Source organism: Carassius auratus, chromosome 21, assembly GCF_003368295.1.
Source record: "Carassius auratus strain Wakin chromosome 21, ASM336829v1, whole genome shotgun sequence".
Taxonomy (NCBI): domain Eukaryota; kingdom Metazoa; phylum Chordata; class Actinopteri; order Cypriniformes; family Cyprinidae; genus Carassius; species Carassius auratus.
This window is the reverse complement of record NC_039263.1, coordinates 16,573,713-16,596,543: the sequence shown is the minus strand read 5'-3', so window position 1 is coordinate 16,596,543 and position 22,831 is coordinate 16,573,713. Positions and strand designations below refer to the sequence as shown.

Below are 22,831 nucleotides of genomic sequence, written 5' to 3'. Positions count from 1 at the left end.
ACGAATGACTTGCCCTGACTCTTTTTCTTGAAGTGGAAAATAATTTATCAGTGGCATGCTAGCTTTAGACAATGTCTCCGAACACTGATTGAAAGCCATACTTGTGAGTGTGTGTGTGTGAGGGAGAGAGAGAGAGAGAGAGAGAGAGAGAGAGAATAGGAAGCGTACTCCAGAGTGTGAGATTTGCCACGGTCTGGGTTTAAAAATGATGGAGCTCTCTGCTCTCAGTCCCACTTAACCTGTCTGAACTTTTAACCATGACACTAAACTTGTGCAGTTAGCTTGTTCCCTTCCTTAGTTGTGCAGTTGTTATTTTGTGTTTATCTGATCTTTCCCCAAGAGACGCATAAGATTCCACTCCACTTTCTTTTTGAGAATTTGCTAATTGGCATTAAATGGCTACAAACATAAAAACTTTCATCATTTACTACCCTCAGGGTTTTCCAAACTTGACTGATTTTCTTCTGTGGAACGAAAACATTTAGAAAAATATCTCTATTTTTTTTAACTGAAAATCAGTGTAGCCCAGTGTAATTTTCGGACAGCACAGACTTCGAGTGTATGGTCGAAAACCCTGAACATTCTGTGAAATATTTAATTTCATGTGTAGAAAGAAAGAAGAAAGAAAATCATCAAGGTTTGTAATGACTCCTTTTCCTTTTCATATTTTCTTTTTGTTTTTAACAAGCATTATTTTATAACCAGATGTTTTTTAGCTAAAACACACAACAAATACCTTAAAGAAGGCATGATGAAGACATTCTCATCCATGTCAGGACATTAGAAGCCATTGTTCCGATTACTGCCCCATCATTACTCTGGGTGGGATTGTGAAACAGAGCTGTTTATATGGTGTGATAGCATTCGCTTTAACATATTCCAGGCTTTAGCTTAAAGATTATGTGTACTAGAGGAATGATGTAGGAAGAGGCCTGGGAGGGAATTAGCACAGAACGATTTGCTTTGCACCAAAGTCTTAGTGCTCTGGATCTAGTACTCTACAAGACTGCTCTCTAGCTCTGTGGTTGGTTGGATTATTCTAAGATATAGTGTATGCACAGATTTCTCGATAGTGTTGTCTTCACTTCACTGTTTTTACTTCAGGTGAAGCTCGCAGTCACCTGAAGTGCTTTTTAGTTTTTCCCCCATTTAGACTGTAAAATGAACAAGGCAGAATGTGCCTTGCCATCTTTGATAAAGCAAGTTGAGACAGCCTCGCTGCACAGGCTGAGATAAAACAAGCGGCGTAGTATCTGTGCAGCGGTTGCCGGTGAGAATATGTTAATTCAGACAACTTTTTTGGTTTCATTTCCATGTTTCTGAAGATTAACAAATATTTTGTCTATCCAAGCGTCTGTTCCTGGTCCTCATTGCACAATGATGCGCCCCCGTAGAAACGTAGGTGGATGGAAGAAACGGAGCAGCTGCGTATGTGGAGCGCTTGTAGTGTTTCCCGTCTGCCATTATCTCTTTCCTCTCTCTCTCGTTCTCTCAAACACACAGGCTTTATTGCAGTTAATTATCGCATGTGACTATTTGTTTCTGCTTTTCAGCAATAGACTCCTGGGACAACTTGAGCTCGTGACAGCACATGATTCAAAATAGCATCCCGCTGGACGCTCTGGTCGTTAACTCCTTCAGTGCTCTGCTGGGACTGTCTTTAATAGGGTGTGAGTGTTGTGATTAGGACGGAGGAACCAGGCGTCGTCCCCCTTTGGGATTTGAGCTCCTTTATGCAGAGCCCAGTATGCAGTAAGAAGCCCCTATAGGAGTTGGCGAGCTGTATTTTGTCCGTTTTCCAGGCCTGGTCGAGGGGCTAATGTCTTATTGATCCTCTCAGCATGTAACTGGCATTAGTGTGCTCGGTAGACCCTTCCTGCTGTTTGCTTGCAGCTAGTATATTCCTCTCTTTGGACCTGGTGTTTACTTTAGCGTTTCACAGGGACGAAAGAGACTTCTGTACACTCTCGTGTGTAAATCTGCACTAACGGAGTTAAACTATGGGGTTACTTAGCCAAGCAACATTGTTTTCAAAGGCTCCGTCCACGCAGATTTCACGCTAGTTATAGCATGTATCGCAGTCATGGCAACAGCTGTGGAGAAGCACTCACCGTCGGCATGGTTACAGGTCACCATTCCTCCATGGCAACACAAGGAAAAGAAGTGGACGGATATTATTATTCTTAGGAAAAACAAGGAGTTTTTGTTGTTTTCTAGCCACGTAAAATTCTGTCATATTAAAACAGTTAAATTATATATCAGGATATGTGATAGTGACTGAGATTAGAGGGGGGAAGTCTATAATACTTACCAAGGATGCTTTTATTTAAATTAAAATACAGGAAAAACAGTAATATTGGATATATGATTACATTTTTCTTATATATTTGAAAATGTAATTTATTCTTATGATTTCAAAGCTGATTGTCAGCTTTCACATGGTCCTTCTGAAACCATTCTAATATGCTGATTGGTAGCCAAATAAATGGTTTTATATTTGAAAATGTTTTTTTATTTTATTAAACTCTTTTTATTTAAAACTTTATAACTCCTTTTAGGTAGGACTGGGCAATATGGCAAAAAAAATAAAAATAACATCTTGATTTTTTCAGAACATTTGACAGATTTTCGAATTTTAAGATTTTTAATTGGTCAACTTGAAAATGTTACTACAACATGATTCAAGTAACTCTTTTTGTTTTGTTTTGTTATAAACCCTCTAGTTAAAGGGATACTCCACCCCATAATGAAAATTGTTACTGTTCCATTGACAGCCTAGTAAATTGCACTGTCAAGGTCCAGAAAAGTATGAAAGACATTGTCAGAATAGTCTATCTGCCATCAGTGGAGGTAAGTGATTAATGACAAATTTCATTTTGGTAGGGGTCCTCCGATCACGATCGGCCGATCGTTATGCGCATCTCGTCAGTAAAGCCGGTTTTCTAATCAGCGGTTAATTCCATCAGGTGCGTGATTTCACATAGAGCACCTGTTAATACACAGAGCCGTTGTTAATAGAGAAGATGCGCAAATCACGTTAATTTTCAGCGTTTATTGGCGCATCTTCTCAGTTAACAACGGCTCTGTGTAGTAACAGCTGCTCTATGTGAAATCACGCACCTGATGGAATTAACCGCTGATTAGAGAACCGGCTTTACTGACGAGTTGCGCATTAACGATCGGCCGATCGTGATCGGAGCACCCCTACATTTTGGGGTGGAGTAACCCTTTAAAGAGGATTATTTGACAATAGACAAGTTTATACATTTATGCATATGCATTATACATTTATACATTATTAGGCATTTACAATCTCTTTCTTTTCCAGAAATTTCTATGTTGTTTGCTTGTTTGCTCAAAAGTTCACACTGTTTCTCTCCTTATCACAAACCCTCACAATGTGTGTAATGGTGAAAAATTTGCACAAAAGAACAAAACAATTGAGTTTCTCAATGTTGTTGCAGGCGGTACCGACAGTGTGCAGGGATTTGTCTTATTGGTAGCCTATATTTGAATGGGCAGAATAAACCAAACACTTTTTCATTTGAATGACCTGCACTGCACTGCTTCAGGGTCTGCTGGCAAAAGGTCAACGCTGCCACATAGCTTCACTGTTGCTTTCTGTTTGAAGCCATCTGAATCGACACAGATCTTCACTTTAGTTCACCTGTCTGCTGTTTCTGCCAGCACCAGAAAGACATTATGTGACAGAGCCATATGCACAGAGGGTATTCTGAGTTTCATTATTTGTAAATTCCCTTAAAACAAAGCAAAAGCTTATTTTAGCATTTTAAATAGTGTCATAGTGTTGCAATCTGGAGTATGTAGGGGTGATATTTCCAGCTGTACATCTTTAGGCAACACATTCATCTTAAATGATTCAATAAGAACAGCTCTCGAGTGAGACGACAATTCTGCTGGTGTGTCGGGCTCTTAAAGAAATTGATGGAAGATCTGTGCAAGAAACAGATTTAATAGCCTACGGTTAAACGGTTTTGTCTTCTACTTTTTGTTTTGCATAGAGCACAAGAGAACATGTGTGCTCTCTGCAGGATATGTCTTTCCTGTTAGTCCTGTTTGCTTTGGGTAGGGCAGACAGATTGGCAGGAGGGGCAAAAGTGATTGAGTGTAGCCATGGCTACTGTATGACTGTGTTGCCATGGTGACATCCAGCCTCCTGACTCGTTACATATGCAAGATTCAGGTTGTTCAGAAAATCCTCAGATGAATGTTTTACACAAGGTAAAATTAACTAGGTGTTCCCCAAGGGTCAGTTTTGGGCCATATTATATTTACTGTTATTTTTAAATGTAATGCTCTTTAGGAAGTAGTTAAAATGTTGATATGATGACAGATTAAATCATTTCAGTCTGAGCATGACCTTGATGCTGTTATAGAACTGTGGTGCCACATGAGATTGAGAATATAATCTTTCGTAGAAAACAAACTGGGTTTTGTTTAGATTGATTCAGCAAGTAATCCCCATTTAAACCTTTGTGGTATAAAAAAAAAATGAGTGAGTCTTCATATTTATTATTTAAAATGGTTCAAATTTACATTCATGGTGTTAGGGAAATAGTCTTATTCATTGCAGCTTAAAATGAATTAGTTTACACTTAATGCTTTGGTTAACAGATGGTAAGCATGCAGTTTTTGTAATGGTCATCTACTAGGAATAGAAACACCAGCTTGCATGTACTTGGAACATTAATATTAATAAAGTTGGAAACAAAAAGTTTTATTTATATTTACTTCATTTAATGCAAACTAATTGGCTTTTTTTCTCACCCCCCCCCCCCCCCCTTTTAAAAATTAAATGTTTTTTGAACTTGTAATACCAATTCAGTGGACAATCGAGATGCATCAGCAGACCAAAGTGCTCTGCCACAGGATGAATCACGTAAACCAACATCACATGTGCGATCTCGGTCACAGCTGCCTTAAATGAGTTTTGGTTGAATGCCACTGAATCAGTACCAACTCTTCTGTCAAGTCAGCTCTAACTCCCTGGAGAGTAAAAAGAATGATAGACTGCTTGCTCTGTTCGCGTATCCACTTTGTGTTGAAATCATGTCATTTCAGTCTCTGTCACAATACAGTGCTGCCACTGTGGTGCTGCACATTGTACATTGTGCTTCTACCGATGTCCCAAGTAAAGTTAGAGGACAAAAGACAAGAAATTGTTACAGGGTGTGCCAGAATTACACAATGCTATCATTATGTCATTATTTGCTTTTGTTTTTTTGTTTTTTTGTTTTGCTCTCTTTTGTTTTGATTCGTCAATCTGGCAACATTGTCTATCAGTCGACATCACCGAAAATGCTGGTAAGTGTTTTTTTTTTTTTTTTTTTTTTTTTCCTGAGCTTGATTGAACTAATTTTAATTTGTTGGATTCATTTATTTTGTATTTTTTATTTTAATTTGTTGGATTTTCACAATGTGGCTGTTTTGGTTCTTTGTTCATAAACTGCATCTTTGTGAATGCAGTGGATTGGAGTGAAGGTGTTTGAGTGTGAAAACTCTGTCCTAAAGAGGATGCCTAGTGCACCACCTGCTTGATAAGTGAGCTTAAATATACCTCCTCTACCACTACAGCTTTTCACCCCACCATTCTTATATTCACTCAGTTTGTTTCTTGTCTTTTACAACTTCAAACACCCTGGTGTGCATGCCAACGAAAGCTCGTCACTGCGTATTGTTATCAGTATTTTGCAATTGAAGTGCACAATTCAAAGTTTTCCAATTTCATCTAGATTGATTTCTCATTGCTTTGTGCATTTTCAGCTGTATGTTGAATGATCCGTGCTTACCGCAGGAGGCTGTGCGGGAACCCATGGAGTTTGCACATTGTGCTTTGCTCGCATCAATACATTGCTGTAATGGTTTATGACCATGTTGCTTGTCGCATTTCATTGTAGACTTTTATGGGGATTTTATTTTGTTTGTGCCACCTGCTCCTCAGTTTGTTTGATTGTTTTCGACTGGCTTGTCGATTTTCTTTTTTGTTTGTGTTTTGTTCTTGAATGCAGAATGCGTGACTTGCATTACTTGATGTCTGAAAGTTAAAAATTTGATTAGCTTCTCATTTGAACTGTTCGATATTTTATGCCGTCAGACTTCCTTTTAATTTTAAATTCTCTTCTTGTTTCATTTTTGTTGGCTTGAAACAAATATCAGCTGCTGTCTTTAATTAGCTCTTGTAACAAATACCGTTTGCCAAAAAATTATCAGAAAACGGGTGATGTGAGTTTTTGCAGTGATCATGCCATGCTGAGGGAACTGTTGTTATACCCCACTGTGTGCTGCTGTAAACAGATACATGGTGTTAATTACCTTTATTTTTGTTATTTTGTATTTTAATACTCAAACTCTATATCATTCTCAGTAAGACAGTAAGACTTGTGCAGGGTTGGATTGTCAGGTGGGTTTTCAAGCCTCAGAGCTGCAATGAAGTGTGACTTCCTTATGGCAAAATTCAGTCATGAGCCTCACTTTTCTAAAGGTGAGGAACACCGGTATTGGTTTTTCCTCACGCGTTCGACAAACCAAGACCTCCCTTGGTCACTAGGCAGCCCGATTTTAGAAAAAAGGCTATGCTAATATTTTTTCAAGAGATATAAAGAAGAGAAAGGTGGGTTTTGGTACTGTTTTACAGAGGGGTGCTTTGTCATCATGGCTTTGTTGGACCTGTGTACATAACTGTTAAAAAGTTTGAGGTCAGTAAGAATTTTTTTTTTATTTTATTTTTTTTTACATATTAATAATTAACAGTAATATTGTGAAATTATTGCAATATGAAATAAATACATTCTGTTTTAATATGTTTAAAATGTAATTTATTCCTAAATAAATACATAGGCCTACAAATCTTACCGACCCAAACTTTTGAACAATATAGTTCATCTTTCAGTTTTGTCATAACTGTGGTTCCTCTTGTCTTTCTTGTAGTCTACTCCATTGCACCTGGCAGCCGGATACAACCGAGTCCGAATCGTTCAGCTTCTCCTGCAACATGGCGCTGATGTTCACGCTAAAGATAAAGGGTGTGTCTGCTTATGTCTCCTTTTTTCCCCTACTTTCCGGTCTCTATCAACTATTTCAAATCATTGTTTCACTCTGGTAAAATCTTTTTAATTAACCTTGCTCTGTCCATATATTACTTAAAGGAAAAGCACATTTTGGGCGTAAATGATTTTGTTTGTGCGTGTTTTGTTCTTGCAATTCCTAGTGGTCTTGTTCCTCTACACAACGCCTGCTCATATGGACACTACGAAGTCACAGAGCTACTGCTAAAGGTAAGGACAAAAACCTGAATGGGTGTGCATGAATAATTTAGTGTAATCTCTGTGGAAGACAAACAACAGTGTTTCCAGTTAAGCAGCTTGTTTTAACCCGGCACAATGCAATGAAGCATTGATTCAAAATCCTGCTCCACTTACTATATATTTAAACGTTTCCATGCTATGCAGTGTTTTAGGCATCACTGTGGAGAGAATGATTACGCCGATATTTTTGAATTTATAGACTGTTATAGATTATTATCTATTATTTTTTTAGTGACAAATTTAGTGCATGTCCTGCATACAGCTTCAGTCTACATGTCCTGTCAGAGTTCATTCTGTTTCAGTGCAAACACAATATAAAGTTCCATAGAGTATGGCCTTTAAGCCCAGCTTCCTTTATTTACAAAGCTGTAATATGGAACACTATGCTCATGGTGTGTTCTCCCATGCTCAGTGTGTCAACAGAGCCCTGTGGAGTGGCCAATCTGTCTCTACAACAATATTTGGAGTTTGATACACAGCAGAACAGAGAATTCTCAGCCTCAGGAGAGCTTATCACAATATCAGCAGTTCCCGGATCTCCTTATGCCCCCTCAATCATTATATTCGATTAAATGTGCTGTGCAATGATCAGAAAGACAATTAAGAATCCTCTTATCGTACACGGATGCATTGTGAACACCTGACGTTATCTTGATGTTCCTGAGTTCCTCAGGAGCTTTCGTTTCACTCCTCTTACTTGCAGCTCAAAAGAATCTCTCTCTGTTTTAAAAGGATCATTCACCCAAAAGAGATTTTCTCATTCACCCTCATGTCATGAAACACAAAAGGAGAAATTTAGCAGAATGTTTTCCACAATGAAAGTGGATGGTGACCAGGATCTGTAAAGCTTCAAGTCCTTTGAAACCATCCATTAGATCCTTTTGAGGAAAAGCTTGAATTTGACTGAAAATCCTCTAAAATCTTGTTCACCAAACATGTCACACAATATCATGTTTTAATGTTTTAAATATTTTATTTAGCATTTGATGCTAGATAGCAAATCTAAAGAGTAAAGAAAAAAGAGTTTTGTTCTATTTACCCCTTGCCTCTGAGTGCAAGTTGATGTCTCCGTTTTGGAAAACTGCCATTTTCTAAAAACGTGTTCGATATTCTTTTCCCTCAGTGCTATTAACTCAGCTTCTGGGGCATAGCAGACTCCCTTAATAGATAGAAATTCTTAATCTATGCTAAAACTGCTCTTACTGCTCAAGCGGAACCGCATAATGTTCTCGATGTATTTGAAAATGAATCTGAGCCGTCAGAGCTGGCACCATTCTTTCCGTGTGATCTCACCCTGAATGTTTTTCTGTAGCATGGGGCGTGCGTTAATGCCATGGACCTCTGGCAGTTCACCCCTTTGCACGAGGCTGCCTCCAAGAATCGCGTGGAGGTGTGTTCCCTGCTGCTGAGTCACGGAGCCGATCCCACACTGGTCAACTGCCATGGGAAGAGCGCGGTGGACATGGCCCCGACCCCAGAACTCAAAGAGAGGCTCACATGTGAGTTTATATAGCATATATTGCCTTATAAAACAGCCGTGTTCTTTATTGCTTAAGGGTGAATTAAAGACAACATGGGATCTTTCATTATTGCTCAACAATCAAAGCTTACAAAACTCATCCTGCTTGTTCACCGTGCAAGTGTAAGTGAGCTAGACATGACTTAGCTCTGATTGTTCCTGCAACATTCTCACTGGCAACGAGACCGACACATCAAGGTTTAGAGAACGACAACCTTAAACATACAATATTCTCATTCTGCATTATTCAAGCGCAGTGGAGGCTGAGCTCCAGTCGGCTGATGGGGTTGGCAGGCAACATCATTATATATTTTGCCTGTGAATTCTCCATCTGGCTTCTCCCAGTGTGGGGTGGAGTTGATGTAGTTTTGACGGAAACTTTACACAATTTGCTGTGTAAAGATTTTCCTTTATGTAGAATTAGTTTGAGCTTGTGCAGCGAGTATTTAAGAATGCGATCTCTTGTTGTAATATTCACTTTTGATAGTGTGTGGTAAGTAAATAATGTGAGATAAATGGAAATATACATCAATTATAATAATATTTATATAATTACAAAATAGATAATATACTGTATAATTAATAAAATACAATATTTAGCTCTCAGTTCTCAATTCTTATTCATTGCTCAAGCTGTTATCCAAGAGTGCTAAAATGTAATACACCAGTTAAATATTATTTTTATTTTTGAAAAGCATTTTAACATTATAATGTACAAAATATATATTGATTTTTAGATTCTCTAAAGGTTGCATTTAACAGTGTTTTTACAAATGAACTCTTGGCAGTTAATGGCGGAGATCATGTAATTTATTTAATTGTAATGTTTTGTTAGATATCAGCACGAGAAGGGATTACCTTTGGCCGAATCCAGTAAAACAGCTCTCATGTAGATGGAATAATGTTCTCTCTCTGCTGTTCTTATGAGCAGAAGCATAACAAATTGAATGCGCAAAATTCATTCGATCAGGTCAGACGATTCAGTCATACATATTAGATATCCTTACTCAAATTTTTGCAGCCGTAAAGCCAAATTGCATTGTAGCTGTGAAGCTTCAATGACTTTTTTCACGCTTTGTCTTGATGAATTATGTCTACCAAAGGCTTCTGTCAGAGCATCTTGCATCACCTCTCAAAATATTCTTTTTTTTTCCTCCGGCGCAGATGAGTTTAAGGGCCACTCTCTACTTCAGGCGGCACGGGAAGCAGACATGACCAAGGTGAAGAAGACCCTAGCTTTAGAGATCATCAACTTCAAGCACCCACAGACGCACGAAACGGCACTGGTGAGCCCCTGCTGATTCACTTCAAAGCTCACCAGCTGAGGATAGTGGGATAGTTAAAGGGGATAGTGCAAAATAAAATTCCTATCATCATTTACTCACCTACATATCATTCCTTACCTTTATGATTAGATTTTTTCTTCCTTAAACCACAACAGATATTTAGACAGGATGCCTCTGCTCTGTTCCATACAGTGATAGTGAATGGTGTACCAAAAAGAGAATTAGCAGAGAACTGTGACACTTAAAAGGCCTCTGTCCTGTGTTTCAGCACTGCGCTGTCACCTCACCTCACCCGAAACGAAAACAGGTCACTGAACTGCTGCTACGGAAAGGAGCCAATGTCAATGAGAAGAACAAAGAGTGAGTCATCGTGCCTGTCATGTGTTTAACAAATGGAAAAGACTGATGCTAAGGTCTTTCTTTCTCATTATCTTCTGCTATCTTCTCTTTATTCCCTTTGCAGCTTCATGACGCCTCTCCATGTGGCAGCAGAACGGGCACACAACGACATCATGGAGGTTCTGCAGAAACACGGGGCGAAGGTACATACCTGCCTGTGCTCACGAGTGCCTACAGAGCTGTGACACACACATACACACACATTTACTCACCTGACACCTCACTTCACTCTCCACAATCTGTCACAAGCTCTCACAGTGTAGTCTACCTTTAAAGGGATAGTGTATGAAAAATACACCTGTGTTCTGGGAAGAAATTTTTTTTTTCTTGCCATACAACAACAGCTCAGGTCAAAGAGAGGGAGGTAATTGGCCATTTAAAAATAGATTATGATTATGATGCAAGCACCATTGACTGACATTATAAGTGGTATACTGGGGAAAGAATAAAACACTGCAAGTGTAGAATGTGGCCTGTCTACAGAACCACAGCATCTTTTTTTTTTTGTCTGTTCTCACCTGTTCTCAGTGGAGCAGCATTTCTGTCACATAATACCGTTGTGTGCAGTTGAGTCATCACGTTCCTGCTATGAGAGGAAGAGAATGAAAAATTAGGCATTGCCAACACTGCACTTCCTTCTTTTTTTGTTTTTTGTCAGAGTCATTTGCCTGTTTGTTAGTGGATAAGATAATTGGCTTTGAGATGGAAGAGCTCATCATCAGTATGGAAGTGTTTATATGCTAACATTTTCCCAATTAACTGCCAAACATTCATCACTCAGATACTTTAGCAGATTGGTCTCTTACTGGAAATCTGATCACTAGAGTGTGGAATCATGAATTTATTCGGATTCAGAACATTTTTTGTACTATTGGTTTTATTGATTTAAAAATATTGGAATCACTTGAATTTTAGGAAGTTTGTTTCTGTAGTTTTTTCTGTAACATTTGCATTCTTCCACTAATGCAGATGGAACTGCATAAAACGCACATAAATTATGTAAAACATCAGAGCAATAGATTTGTTTTTGTCGGATATGCACAAGAATGAAAACTGAATTTGTCTGATTTATTTTTTCCCAAAATTAATAATATGGCACTTCGGTGTGTGTACAGTAGAGAGAAAAGTTGCCTTCTACATTTTTTCCACAGACTTGCCACATGTCTATTGGTTTAGAAGAGATACTGAAGACCACACAGTTGCTAGATGAAATACATTTGAAAACATGAAAAGGTTCTATGAATAATTTTATACGTTTGATTCTTTTGTTTTTCTGATGTACTCTGAACTGACCTCGTTTCACAGCAGACTGCTGAGGAATTGAAATGTTTTCTAAATATTCTGTACCATTTAACAGTTTGGGGTCAGTAAGATAATGCTTGTTTTCAGTAAGGATGCTCTAAATTGATCAGAAGTGACAGTAAAGATATATAGAACATTACAAAAGAGTTATTTTATAAAGAAATACAGTTCTTTTGAACTGTCTAGTCATAAAGAAATCATGAAAATTGTCATGGTTTCCACAAAAAAATATACTTTTTTTTTTTTTTCAACTGTGATAAGAAATATTACTTGAGCACCAAATCAGCATATTAGAATGGTTTCTGAAGGATCATGTGACACTAAAGACTGGAGTAATGGCAGAAAATTCGGCTTCAATTGTGATAACATTTCACAGTATTATTGTTTTTACAGTATTTGTATTTAACTGTTATTTGTACTTTTTTTATTGTATTTATTTGTGTTTGTCCTCTTTGTTTTAAGCTCTCTATGGTGAGCTGGCTCTGTTTCTGTAATACTTTTTAAAAGATAAATCTTACACATTGTCAAATTTTCTGGTAAGGATGAATAGGTAAACAGTCTGCTACCTCGATCTCACAGCTGGACTGTGTCAGAGAAACTGGAGGACGTTTACGAGCTACATCAGTCATGTCATTACCTCTCTAGAGCAGAGAGGGGTAAAAGACTTCCAAATCAATGGAGCTCTTCCAGAGAGCCAAATCAGATAAGCATCGACTAACTGATCAGGCATTCAGCTACTGCCTTGGCTGAGAGCATCAGGGCTGATCAGCTATTCTTCAGCGGAGAGACCAGGGGAGCCGATACTCCTGTAAATAATCTCATCCACAGTCTGCCGCCTTTGTTTGAGCTGAGAGTATATCTAAAGGGCCTCCCAGTTCATCAAACTTGCTTGTCCTACTTTCATGCAAGGTTGTATTATCCAGAGGTCCTCTTCATTGATGCCGTGTGACTCTTTTATGCTGCCTGGAGCAGCTTGATTTGAAGCCGACCTCCCTCGTGCTCACAACCCCTGCTCTTCTGCATGATAAATAAACGGAGGGTGACCCACCATAACCCGAATTCCATCATTCAGTCACCAGCCAACGTCCATCTGTTGCAGTACAACCCCTCAGAAACGCATTTGATCATTAACTGGTGTTGCGACCTAGCTCGCTGCCAAACTTCAGCGGCCAGACTTAAGTGACATTAATGGACTGGATAATTAGTCAGGCTTGAGGTTCAAAGACAAGAGGCTATTGTAGCTAGTGTGTGTTTACAGACCACGTGTCAACCAGTAAACAGATGGTGCAGAAGCATTGTAAGAAGTAAGAAGAGCAGGATGCGTGGAGAATAAAGCTGTCTAAAGTAAACACAGTTACTGAGAAAATCAACTGACAGTAGGAGCTGATTATTAGCTGAAGATCTAGACTGATAAGTGTAGCTTTGTTCAAGCTGACAGGAAAATTTGTTTCTGGTGTAGACTGTGTGACTAAAATCTGTTTAGCAGTTTCTCAATTTGGACAGGACAAAATTAACATTTAACCAGATTTGTACACTTACCGTTTCCAAAGTTTGAGGTCAGTAAAATTTTGAAATGTTTCCGAAAGAATGTCTCTTATGCTTGAAAATAAAGTAAAAAGCAGTCATTTTCAGAAATATTGATGATGATAATACTTTATCACACAAGTCTGAAATTTTTCTGACGTGACAATATCCATGTTTACAACATTCAACACCAATAAATACATTTAATCTATAAAATACAAAAACATCAAGCATTATACATTACACTTACATAAGTATTATGTTACATCCTACAATTCAATCTTTCCAAGCATTTCCCAATTACTGAAGTAAGGTCAGTAAAATATTATTGCAATTTAAAATGTAGGTTTGATGTTCCTTGATCCATCAATCTAATATGCTGATTTGCTGATCAAGAAACATTTCTTATTATTATCCATGTTAAAATGTTAAAAACATTTGTTCTGCTTAATATTTTTTTGGAAACCTTGATAATTTTTTTCACTGTTCTTTGAATAAAAAAAAAAATTTAAACGCTATTTATTTAAACAAAATGTTTTTGTAACACCATTATATTCTTCACTGTCACGTTTCACCAGTTTATTGCATCTTTGCCCAAATAAAAATAAAAGCATTAAAGTAAAAGCTTTCTAACCCCATACATTTGAACAGTAGAATATATATTATAACATTTAAATTTAGAATCAGATTGTATTTCAGTCAGTTAAAATGGATTTAGTTTTTTTCATTATTTTCAACACTGTATGTAATCATAATCATGTAATCCTAAATGTGTATATGTAGTACAGATGCGGAAACATTTAGATCATAGATCATTTCCATCCCATAATGCAATAAAATGCTGTTTTGGGGCAAAAGAGCCAATTTGGCAGAAAATATGAGCAAAAACCAGAATGTGAACCCCAAGCTGGACAAGACAAAATGCAAGGCTATGTGAAATCCTGCAAGCATAACTTATTTGCAAAGAACATTTTTAACATTCAGCATACTCTAATGTAAGCATCCTTTCACCGATGAGATTTCTTTTTCAGGTTTTTCTCAGAATTAATGTTCATGCATTATATATCAGTCACAAATTTATTTTGAAACAAATCAGAATTGGAGGTTGTAGTGTGAACAAAGCCATTGTGTGTTTGATGTGGAGAACTGCGCCATGTGCATTTTTTTGTAAAAAGTAACAAGTTTGAGACAGAATAATGAACTGTAATCGTGCCAAACGCTGAACCACACGCACACATTTACGCAGTAGGTCCCTTTCTTTCTTTGCTGTGCAGTGTTGATAGTCTTTGAAGGAGCGTGGAAGTTTCCCAGGGGCTTGTCTGATTAATTCATATTTGTGTTCATTTCAAAAGAGGCCAAGTTTGCTTACAGCTCAGTCTTGCTCTGTGGGCTGCGTTCAGATGTGCTCTTCGCTGATCAGTGAGGAGGAGGAGATTTCAGTCTGCTCACTTCCTTTCCATCCTTTTTTTTGTGTTTGTTTATAGATGAATGCTGTTGACACGCTGGGTCAGACGGCGTTGCACCGGGCGGCTCTGGCGGGACACTTACAGACATGCAGGCTACTCTTGAGTTATGGAGCCGACCCCACCATCGTCTCCCTGCAGGGCTTCACAGCCGCACAGATGGGCAATGAAGCTGTACAGCAGATCCTAAATGGTACAGACCGAATCTGGGGTTTGGGATTGTTTATTTGGGCTTTGATATTATGCATTAACAATTCTGGAAATTGACGTTAATTTATGCTCGTGTCTGTTAGAAAACATTCCAGTGAGGAATTCTGACGTGGATTATAGACTCTTAGAAGCAGCAAAAGCAGGAGACTTGGACACTGTGAAGGTGAGACTAGTCATGTAGTTGTCCAATAGTCAACCAAGGGTTAAACAAAATCTGTCTTGATCTGGTGGAGCCAAGATATAACATGAAACTGTTCTCTCTAGAAAGAGAAATTTGAGGCACTGTTTTTCTTTTTTTGTAAGAAACCTTAACTCGTTTGAGATAGCTGTAATAACCTTTACAACTGTTTTCATTAGCGTAGTGCTACAAAGCAGCTCCAGGTTACACAGAGATTAAAATATATCTGCGCTCATGGATATTGAATTTTTTTATATGCTTTTGTCTGGAACAAAAATACCCTTTGAGTTTAGTTTGTTTATCCCAGACAATGTAACTTTTCAAGGACACAGCTTGCAGTTCTTAAATGTGTTCTGTTCCGTACTCATGACCTTGAACAAGGTAGATGTAAGAAGACCTCACGTTTTTGTGTGTGTGTGTGTGTATGCGTGTGTGTAAGAGAAATGCTGAGCCAGTGTGCACAAAAAATTGTTTTTTTTTTTATCCTATACACTAACATTTGTTGCAGCTTTGTTATCACAGGAATAAATTACATTTTAAAATCACACATAAACTAGAAACAGTTATTTTAAATTGTAAGAGTATTTCACAATATCACTTTTTTTACTGTACATAATAATTGCAGTCTTGGCGTGCATAAGAGACTTCTTTCAAAAACATGAAATATTGTGAAAGGCGGCATACACCACATACGTGCAATGATTTAAAATGCCTGCATATTATTAATATTGCACAATTACTATAAATTTTGAATACAGTTTTTTTACAGTAATAAATGATGATTAATGTAAATATAATTTCTGTTAGTCTACAAAAGTGCTTTGAATAATTTAAGCACAAGTCTTTAGATCAAAAGCTTAATCACCTCAAACTTTTTGACTGGTAATATAAGCCTGAAGTGATTTAGAAACCGATGCTTAAAATGTCTGAATGGATGGATGCCTTTGATGCGATCAGATCCTCGTTATCTGAAAGCCTCATTATGCGTAAAGTAATTAGATCAGAGCACCAATTAGACTTTTGTCAGGCAATTAATCAGAATCTCCACTGACGCTTGCCATAATTCTGGCCTGCTACCCTATAAAAGCACATCAAATGAAATGAATTCTTGGATGTATTTAAACACTCATCACTAAAATAAAGTGATGGATTTGCAATATGAAATCAAGCATTCGCTTTAATGTTTTCTCGTTGTTTTCTTGCACAGCAACTTTGCTCCCCTCAGAATGTGAACTGTCGAGACCTGGAGGGTCGTCACTCCACTCCGCTCCACTTTGCCGCCGGATACAATCGCGTGGCTGTGGTTGAGTATCTCCTGCACCACGGCGCCGATGTCCACGCCAAAGACAAAGGGTGAGATTTCCTGCCGTTCTTGTTCAGTTGTGGAGTGAACCTCATTAACAGTCAGCTCATGAGTTCGCAGCACCAGGAGATCAGCTTTAATCTTCTTGTCACTGTTTATCTGGAATTCCCTGTCTGTTGGCAGAGGTTTGGTGCCGCTGCATAACGCCTGCTCCTATGGCCATTACGAAGTGGCGGAGCTGCTGGTCAGACACGGAGCGTCCGTCAATGTGGCCGACCTGTGGAAGTTCACTCCGCTGCATGAGGCGGCGGCCAAGGGCAAATACGAGATCTGCAAACTACTTCTGAAGGTACTTTCATCACTCCTCCTGCTGGCTCAACACTGACCTACTCGCGTCACTCAGCATACTTGTTAATTCAGGAGCTATCTCTTCCTAGACGTCTGACAGCCTGGAGTTGTTAATGGTTTTTATATCACTCTGTAAAGTTTTGAAATGCAGTGTGAACCACTGCAGGGGCTTCAGGTTTATTGGCGTTGAGCAGACGTCGGTTTTAATGCTGTCGGCTTTCATCGTACCTCAGGTTACTGTCACAGAGAGGTTCAGCTTCAGAGCTGTAAAGAATATGCACATTAGACTTCAAACAAACATGTCACTTTGTTTCCTGAAGTGGAACTGCTGAGGTTGGCTGTGGTAGAAACTGCAGAAAAGAAATGTCGTTTTTCTCATCCACTGAATCTAAAACTGTAACTGATTTTGAACGCAACGTTTTTCCTGAGTCAAAAGTATTCACAAAGACTTGCATTTGATTTGATTGTGATTCGAAATCAGTTCTGTTAGGAGTAATTCATTTGCTGGGTATTCAAATCAACGCTCTTTGATCTATTGCTGTACAGGGAACTGAAATATTAATGGACCATAACTATTAGATTCAGTACTTGTGGCCTACAGATGCAATTTGATCAAAAGAGTTTTCTTAGAAGTAAACATTCTTAAAATCTTTTTTTTTTTTTTATCCATACTTTTGTGACATTAAAACATATATAACTAGTGCAGTTTAATTGTGATTAATCACATCCAAAATGCAATTTTATGTTCTAATAATATGTGTCTGCTCTGTATATTTATTATGTATATATGAATACTAGGGCCGGGACTCTATTAATTAATTAGAGGCTTTGTAATTAATCGAAATTAATCGCATTTTAATCGTATATAAATATTTTACCTGAGAACAGTGAGAAGTAATTTTTTTTTACATGGATTTATAGTATACCATTGAATAATGACTGAATACATAAGCTTAAGCAACAAAATATTGTTTATTTTTGTTCAACCAAGTCTAGCAGACCAGTGCAATGTTTGCCATGAAGTGTAGCAATAGCATATTTAGAAACAATTTAGAAATAGTACATTTCAGAAATTCAGGAAGCTTATAGGTGCTGGAACCTTCTGTAAAGTTTTTTTTTTTTAAGTAAAACACAATACTGTCAATAACAGTCAGAACATTGGAAACACTGACTATTAGAAAACATCTCTCTGTTGCTTCAGAGGCCATAACATACTAAGTCCAACTCTCAATAACCTTGGCCAAAACAATAAAGAGTTCAACATAAACTGTTGCACCAACAAAATAATACATAGTTCAACATAAAGTGTAAAGTCCACGCTAGCTGCTATATGTTTTGCGTTGAGGTGATACTTGAGGTTCGATCATGTGCTGCGGTGATATTCGAACGCTAGTTGGTGCTCCAGTATATTCGGTCCGCCGAAACTCATCCAGTGAGAAACGTTCCGCGGTGCAAAAATAAGTTATTAAAATGCGGGATTTTTTTCTGTAATTAATTAATCTTAGTTAACACGTTATTTTTTGTGTAATTAATTGATCTCAATTAACGCGTTAAAGTCCCGGCCCTTATGAATACATACACATACAGTATATTTTTTTGAAAATATTGACATGTATTTACATAAATATCTCTATATTAATATATAATATATATAAATATTTTTAATATATAAAAAAAACACTTTTTTTCTTAAATCTATACATGCATGTGTATGTATTAATATATACATAAATATAAACAGTACACTCATATATGTAAGCAAAAGCTTTTATTTTGGATGTGATTAACTCGATTATTAATTAAAGCTAAAGCATTAAAGCAATAAAATATCAAATTGATGTGAATGTTTATTTATATTTGTTTACAAAATATGAACATAAATATGCATAAACTAATATATATATATATATATATATACACACACACACACACACACACACACACACACACACACACACACACACACACACAAACAGATACATTTTACAGTATAATATTTACAAAACATTTTTTTTTTTTCATACCACATATCAAACTATCTGTCCCTCAGTCCGTCCTGTATTCAAATATACTATGTTTATGTGTTTGTTTAGTGAAATAAAAAAAAAAATGAGCACTGATCATTTCATGTAGAAATCCTCGGAGAGATCTTAGATGAGGTTCTCAAACTGTGCTAAGTCAGGCTTCAGGCTCCTCTGTGGATCTGTGCTCAATGTCCTTATCTCTTTCAGCATGGAGCAGACCCCACCAAGAAGAATCGGGACGGAAACACTCCATTGGACATGGTGAAGGAGGGAGACACCGATATCCAGGACTTGCTGAGAGGGGACGCAGCGCTTTTGGATGCCGCCAAAAAAGGCTGCCTGGCCCGGGTCCAGAAACTGTGCAGCTTGGAGAACATCAACTGCAGAGACACACAGGGACGCAACTCGACTCCGCTGCACCTGGCAGGTAATGAAAAATCATTCTGCAGCCTTCCGAGCCATCGCTTTCAACATAGAAATGAGAGCTCTTCTCTCTTTCAAATGGAAAAATCAAGCTGTACCGGCATCCAGAGAATTGCGTTTCTACAAAAGCATTGAAGCAGTGTGTGAGATATCATCCCACCCCAGAGGCGAGGCAAGGAAACCCAGAAGGAAAGAAAGGGGGACATGTTGAATTAAATCTTGGCTCTCATCCTTTTCTGAGCGCTGTGTAAGCCTGGCTTCCAGGCAGGGATTCAAAGGCTTCCTTGCCAAATATTAAATCTGTCTAAGACTTCCACACGGTTCGTACCGTCACCGACATTTACATGCACAACAATATTCTCCCTATGGCTCATGTCCCCGATAAAGTCTTATTCAAAATAATCTCTTTATGTGAGCCTTCCCCATCTTATTCATGGGTGTTCTTGTAGTTGTGAAAATATGTTTCAGAATATAAACTTTTTCCAGACTCGTTCACATACACGTATATTGTAGCTATAAAAATAAATAAAAAAAAACACTTAATATAACTCTTTAAACAATACAGATTATTTCAATGCAGCTTCACAAAAATAAAATGGGAACTAACCGAATCATTGAAGCAAAGGATTTCAAATAGAGATTGACCGATATGGGTTTTTCTATAGCCGATGCCGATGTTTAGAGGTCAGGGTCAGCCGATGGCCGATATGTGCTGCCGATTTTTAGGGCCGATATCTTGAAGTTTTCTCCTTCATTTGCATGCTAAAATGTCGCACTAATAATAAGTGGATGCACAACATTTCTAAACCTATCATCATTTATTGAGCACTGATTTGAACCATCTCTCAAATCTTAATTTTGTGCACTGCACGGTATTTAAATAAAGAATTTATCCAAAGCTAACCAAACAAATTAATAAAACTGACCAAGTATTAAATTATATATATGTCAATCATTTACATAAGTTTTCGAGCATTTATTAAGTAGAATTTTTCAAGTTTGTTGGAACATAAATGTAAACACAAATATACATTTAAATAAATACAATTTTAGAAATAAAAATAAATTAAAAAATAAATAAATTGAAAAATATAAAAATAAATATATAAAAATAAATAATAGTAGTGCTGCAAACACACTAGCAACCAGCAACATTTGTGTTTGGTATAAATGGCACAGGACATCTAAAGTGCATTCTAATTTAAAATTTACATTGCAGTCTGTTCATTATTAAAATAAAGTACAATCAACCAAACATAAAAGGTTACACTGGTCAGTTTAAATAGACCGTAGTATACCGGTCCTCTCTGTTGTTATGCCAAGGACGTTTTTTGATATTTTCCGTCTAGTTTACATTTAAAAAATAATAAAAAATATTATAGTTTAACATTCAGATACATTGCGAATGTGGAAACATTTAGATATGCGCAGAACAAGACCTGAGCAATAACCACCAAATACATCTAGGCAAACCCGCGCTCGCTCGTCCTCGTATGGATCGGATCATTTTTCAGATCAGCAAAACAAAAACAACAACAACAAAAAAAAAAGGCCAAGACAAATAAACATACGTTTTGTCTTTTTTTTATTAACATTAAATTATTAAATTAAAATATATGAAATCGACTTAAAGTGCACATGGCATAATATCTTCTTTCTAACATAATAGCCGGACTTCTCATCTTCCAGTCTGCTGTGATGAAGTGAGCAGTTATCGTCACAGAGCTCTCCCTCCCCCTGGACTTCCACCGCCTGTCGTGAGTGCAACAGAGGATGCTCGGGATAGTTCATCCACAACTTTTTTTCTTCTCCTGTTCATAAAGATCTGGCACAATCTTTTCACTCTAACCTCTTTCTTTCATCATTATATCTGACAGGGAAGCCAAAATGCGCGGGGCGTTCAAGCTCCTCCATTCCTCCGATCGCCATGACCGCTGAGTGTGGACTGAACATGCGCAACTTTTTTTTTTTTTTTCATAAATCAATCCGCGGGTCACGTTTGTGCCGAACCGAAGATATTGATCTGAAAGGATCACGGATCAGTGATGATCCGTTGCACCACTACTATAGTGTCATTTGAAAAACATCGCAGTTGCGTTTTAAAATACAGCAACGAGCACAACGAAACCATTTAAAGAAGCGCATTCAGCAGTCTCCTTGAAGAGAAACAGTCAACAAAGATAATGATCTCCAACGTATGGCGCGCTCTCTTCATTTTATCAAATGATCATATCACATCTATTATTTTACAGTCCTGCTACTAGCATTTTATTCAGACTAAAACCCCTTTAATTCGGGTGAGAAAGCTTTTTTTCCAAGTGGCTTTTGCACATAATAATAATAACACCACTGCAGACGCATTTTGCAGCATTAATTGATCGTTAATTTAAACGACGATCGATCATGGAAATTATCGAATATTGGCATCCCTAAATACAAATGAGTTGGATGGAAAAATGGTTATTGTCTGCATCAAACCATGCTTCCGAACACATGTCATTCACCGTTCTGGGGCAGCTCCAGGACAGTTGTCTCTCCGAGCGCGTTGCTGTCTGTGAGCGGGACAGTAACGGAGCCCTCAATCACGCTGCAGTGTTTGTAAGAGCTGACAACTTCTCCACCCCATTTACAGAGTGAAATTATCTGACTACCTTTATCTCCCAGGGCAGTTGTTGAATCTTCCAAAAGTTTTGTCTTGGGGTGCTTCACATGCAGTGGCAGCAGCAGCACTTTCCACCGCACAATAACACGGGGCTGCCCGCCGACGTGCCTGACTTTAAATCGGCGCTACAAAACACGGATATCGGCAAATATCGGCCCGATATATCGGCCGAGCGATATATCGGTCGACCTCTATTTTCAAATATAATACAATATAAATTCGAATTGCTTTAAAGCAGCTCTGATAAGACAACAGTGGCATTATTCAGCTCAAGTAAGTTTAGTGTTTGTTCAGATTTGGTTCAGCAGTGCAAAGTTAATTATGAAACAAGTAAAAAGCTCTACAGAAGACATTAGCAATAGAATTCTTATTCAGAAGTAAGAATTTTATTTAATATAAAAAAATATATTATAGTCGTTGTTATTTTACAATAAACATGAACTTGCAGCTGTAATGATTGAATCACATTACTATTATAAATAATATACAATTGCATCTGTATTTAATTTTATTTGCAAGTATTTAGCAATTTAATTCAAATATATTCATAATAATAATAATAATAATTTAGTTTATAACTAACATGATGATGATGATAACAGTTGTTGTCACTCTTTAATGTGGGGGTGAAATGCTATTTCATGCATACTGAGTTTTTTACACTGTTAGAGTTGGATTCCCATGCTAAACATGGACAAAGTTTCAAAAATTAAGTTTCTGTTCCAAAATACTCCTTCCGGTTTGTCACAAGTTTCGGAAAGTTACTTTCGAGTATGGCTCTCTGTGACGTAGATGGAGAGCACGCGCTCCGTATAGCAGAGCACTGAGAGCACAACAGCATTCACTGATCAGAGCGAGAGCGTCG

At 37.6% G+C, this 22,831-nt stretch overlaps 1 protein-coding gene and 1 pseudogene across 2 annotated transcripts in view; one reads left to right on the top strand and one right to left on the bottom strand.

The window, feature by feature from the left end:
- The window catches only part of LOC113038719 (tankyrase-1-like), a 74,423-nt pseudogene extending 54,766 nt beyond the window's left edge, over positions 1-19,657 (top strand).
- The window catches only part of LOC113038752 (mitotic-spindle organizing protein 2), a 1,160,083-nt gene that overhangs the window by 1,122,853 nt on the left and 14,399 nt on the right, over positions 1-22,831 (bottom strand). The gene's annotated exons all lie outside the window — the stretch shown is intronic.